Source organism: Hevea brasiliensis, chromosome 18, assembly GCF_030052815.1.
Source record: "Hevea brasiliensis isolate MT/VB/25A 57/8 chromosome 18, ASM3005281v1, whole genome shotgun sequence".
Classification (NCBI taxonomy): domain Eukaryota; kingdom Viridiplantae; phylum Streptophyta; class Magnoliopsida; order Malpighiales; family Euphorbiaceae; genus Hevea; species Hevea brasiliensis.
In genome coordinates, this window is record NC_079510.1 from 43,929,855 (window position 1) to 43,941,948 (window position 12,094).

Here is a 12,094-nt window from a genome sequence, read left to right on the forward strand (position 1 = left end):
GACTGAATAGGATGGATAAGAAGAATGAAGAAAAAGCTTTTCATATCACGAGAGAGTCTTCCAATTAGAAAAATAAAAAAGGGAGGTTGCAAGTAGAGGACGTGGCAGAGGAGGATTCTGTGGAAGAGGTGGATGTGGCAAAGGATGTGGTGATGAGCAAAATGGTTAAATGCAACAAATTAAAAAGCCAAGGGGTAATAGAAGTGGTGCTCAATGTTACTATTGCAAACGGTTTGGGCATGTAAAAGCTGAATGTTGGAAAAGGGAAAAGCAAACAAGCTATGCAAAACAAGAGAAAGAAGAGGAGGTTAAGCTTTTCATAGCCTTTCATGATGGTACAACAGCTTCTGACAACATTTGGTTCTAGACAGCGGCTACTCTAATCACATGACAGGAATAAAGTCATTGTTTAAGGAGCTTGATGAGTCATACAAGATAAAGGTGAGACTCGGAGATGACAAACAGATGCAAGTAGAAGGTAAAGGCACCATGGCGATCAATAATGGTCATGCTAATAGAAAGCTTCTTTACAATATTTATTTTATTCCTATTTATCTCAAAACTTGTTGAGTGCTGGGCAACTTATGGCTAGTGGGTATTCCATTTTGTTTGATGATGTCTCTTGTGTGATTAAAGATAAAAAAATCTAATTAGATAATAGTTGATGTTCGTATGACGCCAAATAAGTTATTTCCAGTTGAAGTGTCTAGTGTTGAAAATCATGCACTTATTGTTAAAGATAATAGTAAATCAAGATTGTGGAATTTGCAGTATGGGCATTTAAATGTGAAAGGTCTAAAATTGTTGGGTCAAAAAGAAATGGTGTTTGGGTTGCCCAAAATTGAGTCAATAGATGTTTGTGAGGGGTGCATATATGGGAAACAATGTAAAAAACCATTTCCAATGGGGAAGTCTAGAAAGGTGTCTAGTTGTCTTGAGATTGTTTATGCCGACTTGTATGGTCCTATGCAAACAAAATCGTTTGGCGGGAGTAGATATTTTCTCTTGTTTACAGATGACTATACTCGCAAGTCAAAAACATTTCAGACCTTCAAGAAGTTCAAAGCTCTTGTTGAAAAGCAAAGTGGAAAATGCATCAAGGTGCTTCATACAGATAGAGGTGGAGAGTTTTTGTCTCATGAATTTATTCAGTTTTGTGAAGAGCAAGGCATACATAGAGAGCTGACTGCTCCAAATGCACTGGAGCAAAATGGCATTGCTGAACGAAAGAACTGAACCGTTATTGAGATAGCAAGGAGCTTGTTAAAGGCCAAGGAACTTTCAAATAAGTTTTGGGCAGAATGTGTTGCAACTGCTGTCTATTTGCTGAATTTATCACCAATAAAGGCTGTTCTAAACCAAACACCATATGAGGCTTAGAGTGGTAGAAAACCTTGGGTAAGCCATTTAAAAGTTTTTGGCTATATTGCTTATGTTTTGGTTGATTCTCATAATCATAGTAAACTTGATGATAAATCAACAAAATGTATTTTTTTTTGTTATTGCTCTCAACCTAAAGCATATAGGTTGTATAATCCTGTTGGTGGCAAAGTAATTATTAGCAGGAATGTGGTTTTCAATAAAGAAGTAAGATGGACTTGGCATGAGAATTCAGATGGTGTTCAACTTGAAATCTCAACTGAAAATAAAGCTCCACAAGCTGATGTTCAGTAGCCCTCTTTATCAAGTCCTTTGTCATCATCAAGCTTATCTTCTTCAACGTCGTCTTTCAAAGAAACACCTCCAACAAAATTTAAATCATTAAGGGAAATTTATGAGGCTACTCAAGCCTTGTTTATAGCTGATCCAACAACATTTGAAAAAGCAGCAAAGAAGGAAGAATGGTGCAATGCCATAAAAGAAGAAATTGCAGCAATTCAAAGGAATGAACTTGGGAGTTGACGGATTTGCCCAATGATAAGAATGCAATTGGCCTAAAGTGAGTGTTCAAAACTGAGTATCATGCAGAAGGGAGTATACAGAACCACAATGCTCGACTAGTGGCAAAGGGTTACTCATAGCAACAAAGTATTAACTTCGAAGAAACATTTTCTATTGTTGCTCATTTTGAAATGTTGAGAATCGTCTTGGCGTTGGCTGCACAATTGCAATGGAAAGTGTATCAGTTTGATCTTAAATCAGTGTTTTTAAATGGAGAGTTGCAAGAGGAGGTATATTTTACTCAACTTGAAGGATTTATAGTTGAAGGCCAAGAAGAGAAAGTGTACAAGCTACGAAAAGCACTTTACGGATTGAAGCAGGCTCCACGGGCATGGTACAACAAAATTGACTCCTACTTTCTTGATAATGGCTTTGAAAGAAGAATGAACCCAAGCTTTATTTGAAGAGACAAGGTAAAAATGATCTTCTCATTGTTTGCTGATGCACATATTTTGCATAGTCATTTAGGTCTAATTTCACAATCATTTTATTTGGTTATTAGTCATTTTTAGCTAATTTCATTAGTTATTTAGTTAGTTTTCCATAATTGTCAACTTTGGATTAATTTGTAATTTTTGCTTTGTATTGTAGGAAAAAATGGTGTTTTTGAAGGACTAAAGAGAATTTTGCCATTGAGGAGTGTCTTCTACAGCAAAAAGATGCCAAAAACAAGTTTTCAAGCTGAAATATGCATTGATTCTGTGCATAACTTGCGCATAAGCTATGCGATTCTGCATAAGGAGGAAGAACACTGTTCCAGAATCCGAAATGTGCATAAGGAGATCGCACGACTTATGCACATTCTCACCTCCCTTATGCAGATTCACGAAATTGTGCATAACCTATGCACCAAGTCATGCAACTCGCATAAGTAACCAGAATCAGTAGAAATGTGCATAAGGGATGCATAACTTATGCGATCCACTTATCTGATCCCAAAAAGAGCTCATTAATGAGTCGTGGAAGATTCCCTTAATGTATTCCTCCTAGAACATACTAAATTAGAGCACCATCTCAGAAAAATGATATAAATAGTCCCATTTTCTCATTTTAGAAAGAGGAGGCAAGGAGCAAAGGAAGAAAGGAGGAGGCTAAGCGAATTTGAGGAGTCATTTCACCTTCCACACCATTTTCAACTAAGATTTGCAGATTTCTTTCTTTCTTTACACTTTTCTACACTTCTAGTGTTTAATTACTTACTTCTTAGCCTAGATTAAAGCTTTATTTCCATTTAAACTCATCATATCTTGTAAGCATTATGGATAGTGAGTAGTTTACTTTTGATTCTGGAGTAAGGGTTGTAATATTTGGGATATTTTGTGGATTTTGATTGGGTAATCTATATTTTGTGGTCTTAATGAGTTTTATTCATTTCTTATGCACGCTTAATGACATGCTTAATGTAGGATCCCATTGAGTATTGTTCTTAATCCATGGTTGAAGCACCAAAGGAGAAGGCCTTGTGATATATAATCATGAAATTGGACTTAATTAACTTAGACCTAGAAATAGGCTAAGGATTAAGAGGATTCATAGATTAATTAAAGAACTTAATGGGTCTTAATTAATTCTAACTCCACGAAAGTAGGATTAGTTTGATTAAGGCACTCTTTGTCTCACTCGAAAGGGAATTCAAAGGATTTAAGAATTAATCTCCTTAAAACCCATTAGTTTCACAAGATTGGATAACCAATTTAAAATCCCAAAATAGCTCGAATATGAAATCCCGAACTCCGGAATCGCCTTTTTACCATTGTTAATTTCTAATCGAATTTAATCATTCGCCAATTTAAATATTGCCATATTTGAACTTGCTTATTTCTATTTGATGCAATTTTAGTTTAATTAATACATTGTTGAATAGAATATTAATTTTGCACAATTAGATTTCACACTCCATTACCCATTAATTCATCATTTTAATCTCATAAATACTTCAATTTAGTCAACTTTTATATCGAAAATTCAATCATTAACACAACTCCTCGTGGGATCGATATTTTTCTATACTACTTGTACGACCCGTGCACTTGCGGTTGGGACGCATCAAGTTTTTGGCGCCGTTGCCGGGGATGTTGTTTGTTTAAGATTGAATTCTTGATTATTTTAGTTGTTTTTAGTTTTATCTTTGTTATCTTTTCATTTTGTGTTTGTTTGTTCTTTTTCAGGTACTTTAATCTTTTATGAGAAGAGCTAGAAGCTCAAGTGACACAGCCTTACTGTTCAATCCTGAAATTGAGAAATTTTGTAAGGCCAACAAGAAAGAAACCAGAAGAAGGAAGGAAGCTTCGAGAGAAACAGAAATTGAAGCAAATATGGTGATGAAAGAATTAGAATTGGTGTTGGTAATGCCGAAATGGTCAAAACAATGAAAATGAAGCCCAAGGAGAAGAAGTTGTTAATGCAAACGTGCCTAGGGGAAGTATGATGGATCATGCTTTTCCTCGTTTTGATGACTTGAGAGAGAGCATAGCAAGACCAAGGATTGATGCAAACAGCTACAAGATGGATTTTGGAGTTCTTCAAATGATCCAAAACTCTCAATTTGGAGGACATCCTTCTGAAAATCCACACACACACTTGAAGAAATTTGCTATGATTTGCGACATGCAAAAACAACTGGAGTGTCCGATGATGCAGCAAGATTGAAGCTATTTCCATTCTCTTTGAAAGATAGAGCATTGGATTGGCTTGATTCTTTACCTCACAACTCCATTACAAATTGGGAGCAACTAATCGATGCATTTCTTGCACAATATTTTCCACTGGAAAAACTCAAGAGTGAGGAATCAAATGACATCTTTCGGACAAGAGAAGATGAAACTCTCTATGAATCATGGATGAGATGGAAGGAATTGGAAAGATTGTGCCCACATCATGCCATTCCAAAATGGATGATAAATCGAATTTCTACACAAATGTCACTCCGCAATCGGAGGAATTATTGATGCTCAAACAGAGGAGAATTTATTATAAAGCATGAAGATGAAGCTTATGAGTTATTAGAGAAAATTGCAAAGAATACTCATCTTTGGAGTAGTCCAAGAGGACCACTCCAACTCGAGAAAAGGCAAGTCTTTGGGATGTATGATCTTGATCCATTCAACATGATTAATGCAAAGTTTGATGCACTTACAAATGTCCTTGCTAAGAAGATGGAAGATTTGAGTATGTTGGTTAGTTCAACATCATCACCGGAAGTTCACAACAAGTGGCTTATGCAGAGGAAACTACCACCGTGGAGTAGATTAAGGAGAACAAGCGGCATATGTTGGTAATTATGGAAACAAGCAAATGGGGAATCCTTATTCTCAAACTTACAATCCAAATTGGAGGAATCATCCCAACTTTTCATGGGGCAATCAGCAAAATCAAGTTCAAAATCAGAATTTTCAACCACAACAAAGAAAGTCAAGTTCCATATCGACAAAATAGGCAACCATTGCCTAATTTTCACAGAAAAATATGAACCCTCCACCAAACAAAGAAGAACGAAATTCCACCATCAAGCTTTATTGCAATGATTCTTGCCAACCAAAATAAGCATGATGAGGAGATGAGAGAGGTGAAAGCAAGGTGGAACAAATGCAAACACACAATGAATCTTTGGAAAACCAGATTGCACAACAAGCATCTTCCTCAAGTGCCAAATCTTTTGGAAAGCTTCCAAGTCAACCAGAAAATCCAAGAGAGCATTGTCAAGCTATTACTTTAAGAAGTGGTAAAGTTATAAATGATGAGAAGAGTGAAAACAGTGAGAAGAGAGAAAATGAGAAAGGAACTGATGAGAGTGGAAAACAAGAGAGTGCAGAAAAATGTAAGGAGAAATTTGAAGAAAAAGAAGAGAAATATATACCTCCAGAGCCTTACAAGCCACAGCTTCCCTTTCCACAGAGATTTCAAAAAGCCAAGCTTGATAAGCAATTTGGGAAGTTCTTAGAGGTTTTGAAGAAGCTATATATAAATGTGCCTTTTATCGATGCTCTTTCCCAAATGCCTTCTTATGCTAAGTTTTTGAAAGAAATTCTCTCAAACAAAAGAAGACTTGAAGATTATGAGATCAGAGCCTTAATCGAGGAATGCAAGGCTATCCTCCAAAGGAAACTTCCTCCAAAGCTCAAGGATCCAGGGAGTTTTTCAATTCCATGCCATATTGGGGAATCATGTTCTATAAAAGCTTTATGTGATTTAGGGGCTAGTGTAAGCCTTATGCCCCTCTCCATCTATGAGAAGCTTAACATGGGAGATATTAAGCCAACCCACATTTCTCTTCAGTTGGCAGACAGATCAATTAAATATCCAGAAGGGATCTTGGAAAATATACCACTGAAGGTTGGAAAATTTTACATCCCAGTTGACTTTGTCATTTTGGACATGGAAGAGGATTCTCATATGCCAATCATTTTGGGAGGCCTTTCACAGCTACAATTGGTGCTTTGATTGACGTGAAAGGTGAAAAGCTTACTCTTAGAATCGAGAGGATCAGTTAGTCTTCAATATTGGCAATGATAAGAAGAAGCAACATGAAGATGTAGACTCTTGTTTGAGAATTGATATAGTTGATGAGTTAGTAAAAGAGCACTTTAGAAAGAGCTATCCGAAGGCTTCTCTTGAAAGTTGTCTTATCCATGAAGGGAGTATCAATGATGAAAATCCAAAAGATGCTGCATTTGCACAAGATTTGAATAGTAATCCACCTTGTCCTATGGCACCAATCTTTCAAGTTGAGCAAATGGAGAAAAGTGAAGTAAAGCAACCATCTCTCAAAGAAAAAGATGCACCAAAGGTTGTCAAGAAAGAAATGGTCGGATTTTTAGACAAAGCAACAAGGATCTTCTCATGTGATGGAAAGAAAATGAAGTATAGATTCATTGAAGCACCTATTGGAAACAGAGGCAACAAATTCCAATTTCAGCCACCATGAAACATGAAAAGAGTCTAGCTAAGGACTATAAATTAGCGCTCTTGGGAGGCATCCCAAGTCCTTTTATTTTGCTTTTGTTGATTTACTTTCATTTTCATTAATTTTGTTTTTATCTTAAATTTCCTCAAATTCAATTTTTGATATTATTAAATCTTGTCCCTTGTAGATGTATATCAATGAAGAAAGGCTGGTGAACTATTGGGAGCTGCAATCTGGTTATTGCAGAGGAAAAATGCAATCTGCAGAAAAGGAAAAGTCTGCAGCAGATAGATTCTGTCCTTGAGCTGCAATCTGGTTTATGCAGAGAGGAAGAAGAAATTCTGCAGCAAAGAGGGTGTTTGCAGCAGATGGCTTGTGTTTTTGGTGAGGTTGGGTGTGAGACTTTTAAGTATGTGTGATTTTAATCTTAATATGGTGGTAAGTGAGTCATTTTTGCAGTTTTGAGCTTCTTTGGGTTGTAGGATTCAAAGTAGAAATGTTGAATTTTCTTGGCAAATCTTGGAGATTTCATTTCTCATTTGTGGTTTGATGCAACTTTATACAGATTTTTATGGAGTTTTATGTGCTAAATGTTGATTTGCAGAATTTGAGTCAAAATGGCATAGCTCTCAAAGGTCTTTTATGTAGGATCCATTTTTACATGCTTATGTGATGCACTTTTGATGAATTTTGAATATATTGATGTGTTTTTGGTGAAAATTTCTCATGGTTTGTGCTTCATAGAATTATATTTCATCATTCCAGGGTATCTTTCACACTTGCAATCCATGTTCTATTGCATTCTTGATCTTGTTAAACTTGTGCATAAGCAACTGCATAGCTTATGCAATCCTGCATGACCAAAATTCTTGCCATTTTTCACCTTTATTGCAAGTGCATAAGGAGAGTGCATAGCTTATGCAACCCTGCATAACCTCATTTTGTCAAAATTCATATCTGTCAAAACTTGCATAAGGTGAGTGCATGACCTATGCACAATTGCATAACTTCAAATCCTTCATTTTCTCTCTCTAGAAGTTTGCATAAGGAAGGTGCATAAGCTATGCACTTCTGCATAACCAAAATCCCACAGCTCCAATTCAGCCGAAGGTTGCATAAGCAGAGTGCATAACCTATGCACTTCTGCATGACCAAAAACCCAGAAAAATCATCCTTGCCGAGGGGTGCATAAGGAAGGTGCATAGCCTATGCACCTCTGCATAACCAAGATCTCGAAAAAATCAATTCAGCCGAAGAGTGCATAAGCTGAGTGCATAGCCTATGCACTCCTGCATAACCAAAACAGAAAATCCCAAAAGTTGCCGAGACACTGCATAAGGAATGTGCATAGCCTATGCACTTCGCATAACCAAAATTTCGAATCCCAAAATTGCGCGAGTGCATAAGCGAGTGCATAGCTTATGCACATCCGCATGACCCAAGTTTCGAAAAACAATTATTGCCGAGAGATGCATAAGGAGTGCATAACTTATGCACTCCCGCATGACTTCGCTCCTCACCATTTCAGTGGTCACCAAACATGCATAAGGGCGATGCATAACCTATGCACTTGTGCATAAGCACTTTTGTGAAATATAAATCCTTTTTGAAACACGCACAAGTTATGCATAAATCATTTTCTCCTTATGCAATCTCCTACAACCCGATTCAAATTCATTTTCAGCAAAAGCCATTCCCACCACCTCCACTTCCCGACTCTTGAACCCCACGACCGCCCTTCATCCTCCATTTCTTTCCGGCATTCTCGCCGTCTCTCTCCCATCTTCTCCAGCGCTCTAATCACAAAAACCCTAAATCCCCCTACATTTCCATCTCTTCTCCAATCGACCATGGATTCCCCACCCCCATCCCCCCCCCCCGCGCCACTTGAAGTCACTCCATTGTCTTCGATACATCCCCCTTCCAATCCTCCACCACAAACGACACCACCACCACCTCCATCAACCACATACAAACGCAAAATTAGGTCCAAATCCGTGCGACCCATGCCCTCTGCTCCTCCTCTGTCCAAACGCAAAGACCCACCCACCCCATTTTCGGAACCACCTCCTAAAAAACCAAAGGCTCCAGCCTCTACACCTTCTTCCAGTAGAAGGACAGTTTAAAGAACCCCATTTGTATCCAAACTGCCTTGGCCTCTCCCTGATACAATTCAAAAAGCCGCTTTCAAAAGACTCAAGGATAGGAAAGTACAACCTACTAGGTATATATCTGCTGATGCTCTACAATCTCTGGGTTTATTTGATAATGTAGTTGCATTTCTTGACGGTATGGATTGGACAGAATTTGTGCATAAGCAAGAGGTAGTTTATCCAATTCTAGTTTTGGAGTTTATTTCTTCATTCTCTGCTACCCTCAACTTGCATGATGTAGACCATAAGCCAATTATGACATTTAGATGCTTGGGGCAACATAGAGAGCTGTCATTGGATCAATTTCATAGCATTTTTGGTTTTGCAATTGATGGGTTCTTTAGAGTACCACATACTGGAGTAGAGGTAGCCAATAAAGGCATCTGGAATCCTGCCCAATTTTGGAGAATCATAACAAATCAACCCCAAACCTTCTCTGCTGGTAGGTCCAAAACATCCCAAATCCTTGACCCTGCACTTAGGTTTATTCATAGGTTGATGGCTAGCACCATATTGGGCAGAGGGACTAGTCTTTGTGGGCAAATCTGAACTTTTTATGTTATGGTGTGCATTTCACAAAGTTAAGGTGTCTCCAGGTTACTTCTTTTGCGAACATGTGCTGCATATTGCCACCAAATCCATTGGTGATATTGTTTTGGGTGGACTCATCACTGTCATAGCCAAACATTTTGGCTTTAATCCTGCAGAGCACTCAATCCCAGCACTTGAGGACACTTCCTATTTTGATACTGCACACTTAACCAAAACAGGGTTCCATTTATCATATTTTGATGACACTGGCCACCCTGCAGCCGAAACTGAGCCTATTGCACAACCAGAAACCCAACCTTTCACACCAGCCCCACAGCACCCTACTACCCCTACCCCACCCCTCACCTACTCAGACACTCCAGTACCTCTGCTCACCCATTCCTCCCTCTGGTGAACCTACCTCATCCACAGCACCTCCTCCATTCAACACTAAAGCCTTATTCACCTACCTCGACAGGCTTAGTGATGATATCTACTTTGTGGATAGGAAGCTTGACAGTGGTCTTGATACACTAAAGGATCGTCATGAGCAACTGTTTGACCTTGTCATGGAAACCAGGGACAAACAGAAGAATCAAGGAAATGGTGAAGCAACTCATGATTTTCCGGGCATGCCACCCCCACCTCCATCACCTCCTCCTGCACCATCATTTCGACAAATGCGACCACCTACTTAGCAACATCCTTGGACAAAGGAAAAACAATAGACATAGATTAGTGTTTAGTTTACTTTTGTTCAATCTTGTAGGACCTTTTCTTTGTAAATATGTTCAAACATTTATACTTTGTTTTGGATTTTGTTGATTTGCTCTGAATTAGTTTCTTTTAAATTCTGTTTCCTTTGAAGTTTTATTGAATAGCTATTACATTCGTCTTCTTTGATTTTTATTGCACTTATTGCCTTTTTGTACATATTTGCCCATACTCTGTCTATATTCCCATACTTTTACTGCTGGTTGTACATTTCCCCTTGCCAATTCCCATGCAGCAGTTTTTGTATACCCTGCACAGCTATGAATTTCCTCATGCATAACCTTTGCATAGCCTGTGCAACCCTTTCTGCTACTTCTGCAGAACTGCACAGGTTGTATTTCCCTTATGCAACTGTCCTGCATAGCCTATGCCACATCTATTGCCTCTTATGCAGCACTGCATGGCTTATGCACCTTACCTATGCACATGTTCTGGACAGCACTTAACTCCGCATAACCTGTGCAGCTTCTTATGCATCCCTTTACCTTGAATGCTCTATACCAGGTAACTCTTTCCTTTTGCTCTTAAATTTCACAATTCCTGGTAATTTCTCTTTACTTTGAATTTTGATAATGCACTACTTGAGACATTGAGGACAATGTCCAATTTTGAGTTTGGGGGTGCACATTCATTTTGATTTTTGCTTCATTTTTTTTACATTTTGAGTATAGGAACATCTCATCCCATTTCATTTACATATATTGTAAATATTTTACATATACATCCATACATATATATACATAACACATCTACACACACATTATACATCACTTAGAAATTATACAAATTGCATACAAATAGACTTCCTCCATTTAGTTCATGCATTACTCATTTTAGGAATCATGCATCATGCATTAAAATCTTTTGCCAAATCCCTTGAGTATTGAAAAGTTGCCTATGAGAGTGATTTGACTTACCTTTAGTTGGGTTTGTGGATTGAAAGTTTCCTAAGAGGTGCAAAGTTTTGAAGTGTCTATCTCTTGCCTATATCTTCTTAGCCAAAAAGCCACCCAATTAGTCATTTGGAGATGGAAGTGTTTAGAGGGAATTATTGGATATAAGGTAGTCAAATGATGTCTCACCAATCCTAGAACAAATTTTCTAAACCTTTCAAGGCGAAATACCAGCTTGTACTTGAAAAGAGAGATGATTAGGCATTCATTGATTTAAACCTTCTCATTTTAAACCTTTGGCCCTTTTCCTAATTAAAATTGACCCTTGCAAACCCCTTTGAGCCTTTTTACCTCTAATTTTTCTTGAAATCCTTATTGTTACCTAGCCAATGAACCAAACACTCCAACCCTTTTCATGAGAATAATTATTTACAATATTAGGTACATAAAAAAAAAAAAAAAAAAAAAAAAAAAGAGAGAAAAAGAAAAGAAAAGAAAAAAAATACAATAAAAGGGAGAAGAAATACTTGTCACCTTGTAAAAGTGCTAGTATATGTGCTTTTCACTATTGCCATTCAAAATGAAAGAAATCCACCCAAAGTATCAAAAGAAATGAGTTTGGGGGTGGCAATTTTAGGGACAATCATCAAAAGAAAATACAAAATACAAGTTAAAGTATCAAAATGTCCCTCCATTTTATGTGTTTTGTAAACTATGCTAGCACTTGACAGTCCTCATTGTGTATTCTTCTCTCCCATATAAAAAATATATATATATATAATAAAGTGTACCTTATGTTTCAAAATTGAAAATATTCTCATGCTTTGAATCCTTTTTACCTATCTTTCTTCTTAGTCTCATTTTGAACCCCATGGCCCCACTACATCCCTAAAAAGACC

At 37.5% G+C, this 12,094-nt stretch overlaps 1 non-coding gene across 1 annotated transcript; it reads right to left on the reverse strand.

Moving 5' to 3' along the window:
• Positions 1-4,719: 4,719 nt before the first annotated feature.
• On the reverse strand, positions 4,720-4,825 carry LOC131176263 (small nucleolar RNA R71). The gene has a single exon (XR_009146386.1). It is a non-coding gene; the product is annotated as a small nucleolar RNA R71 (small nucleolar RNA).
• Positions 4,826-12,094: the final 7,269 nt, after the last annotated feature.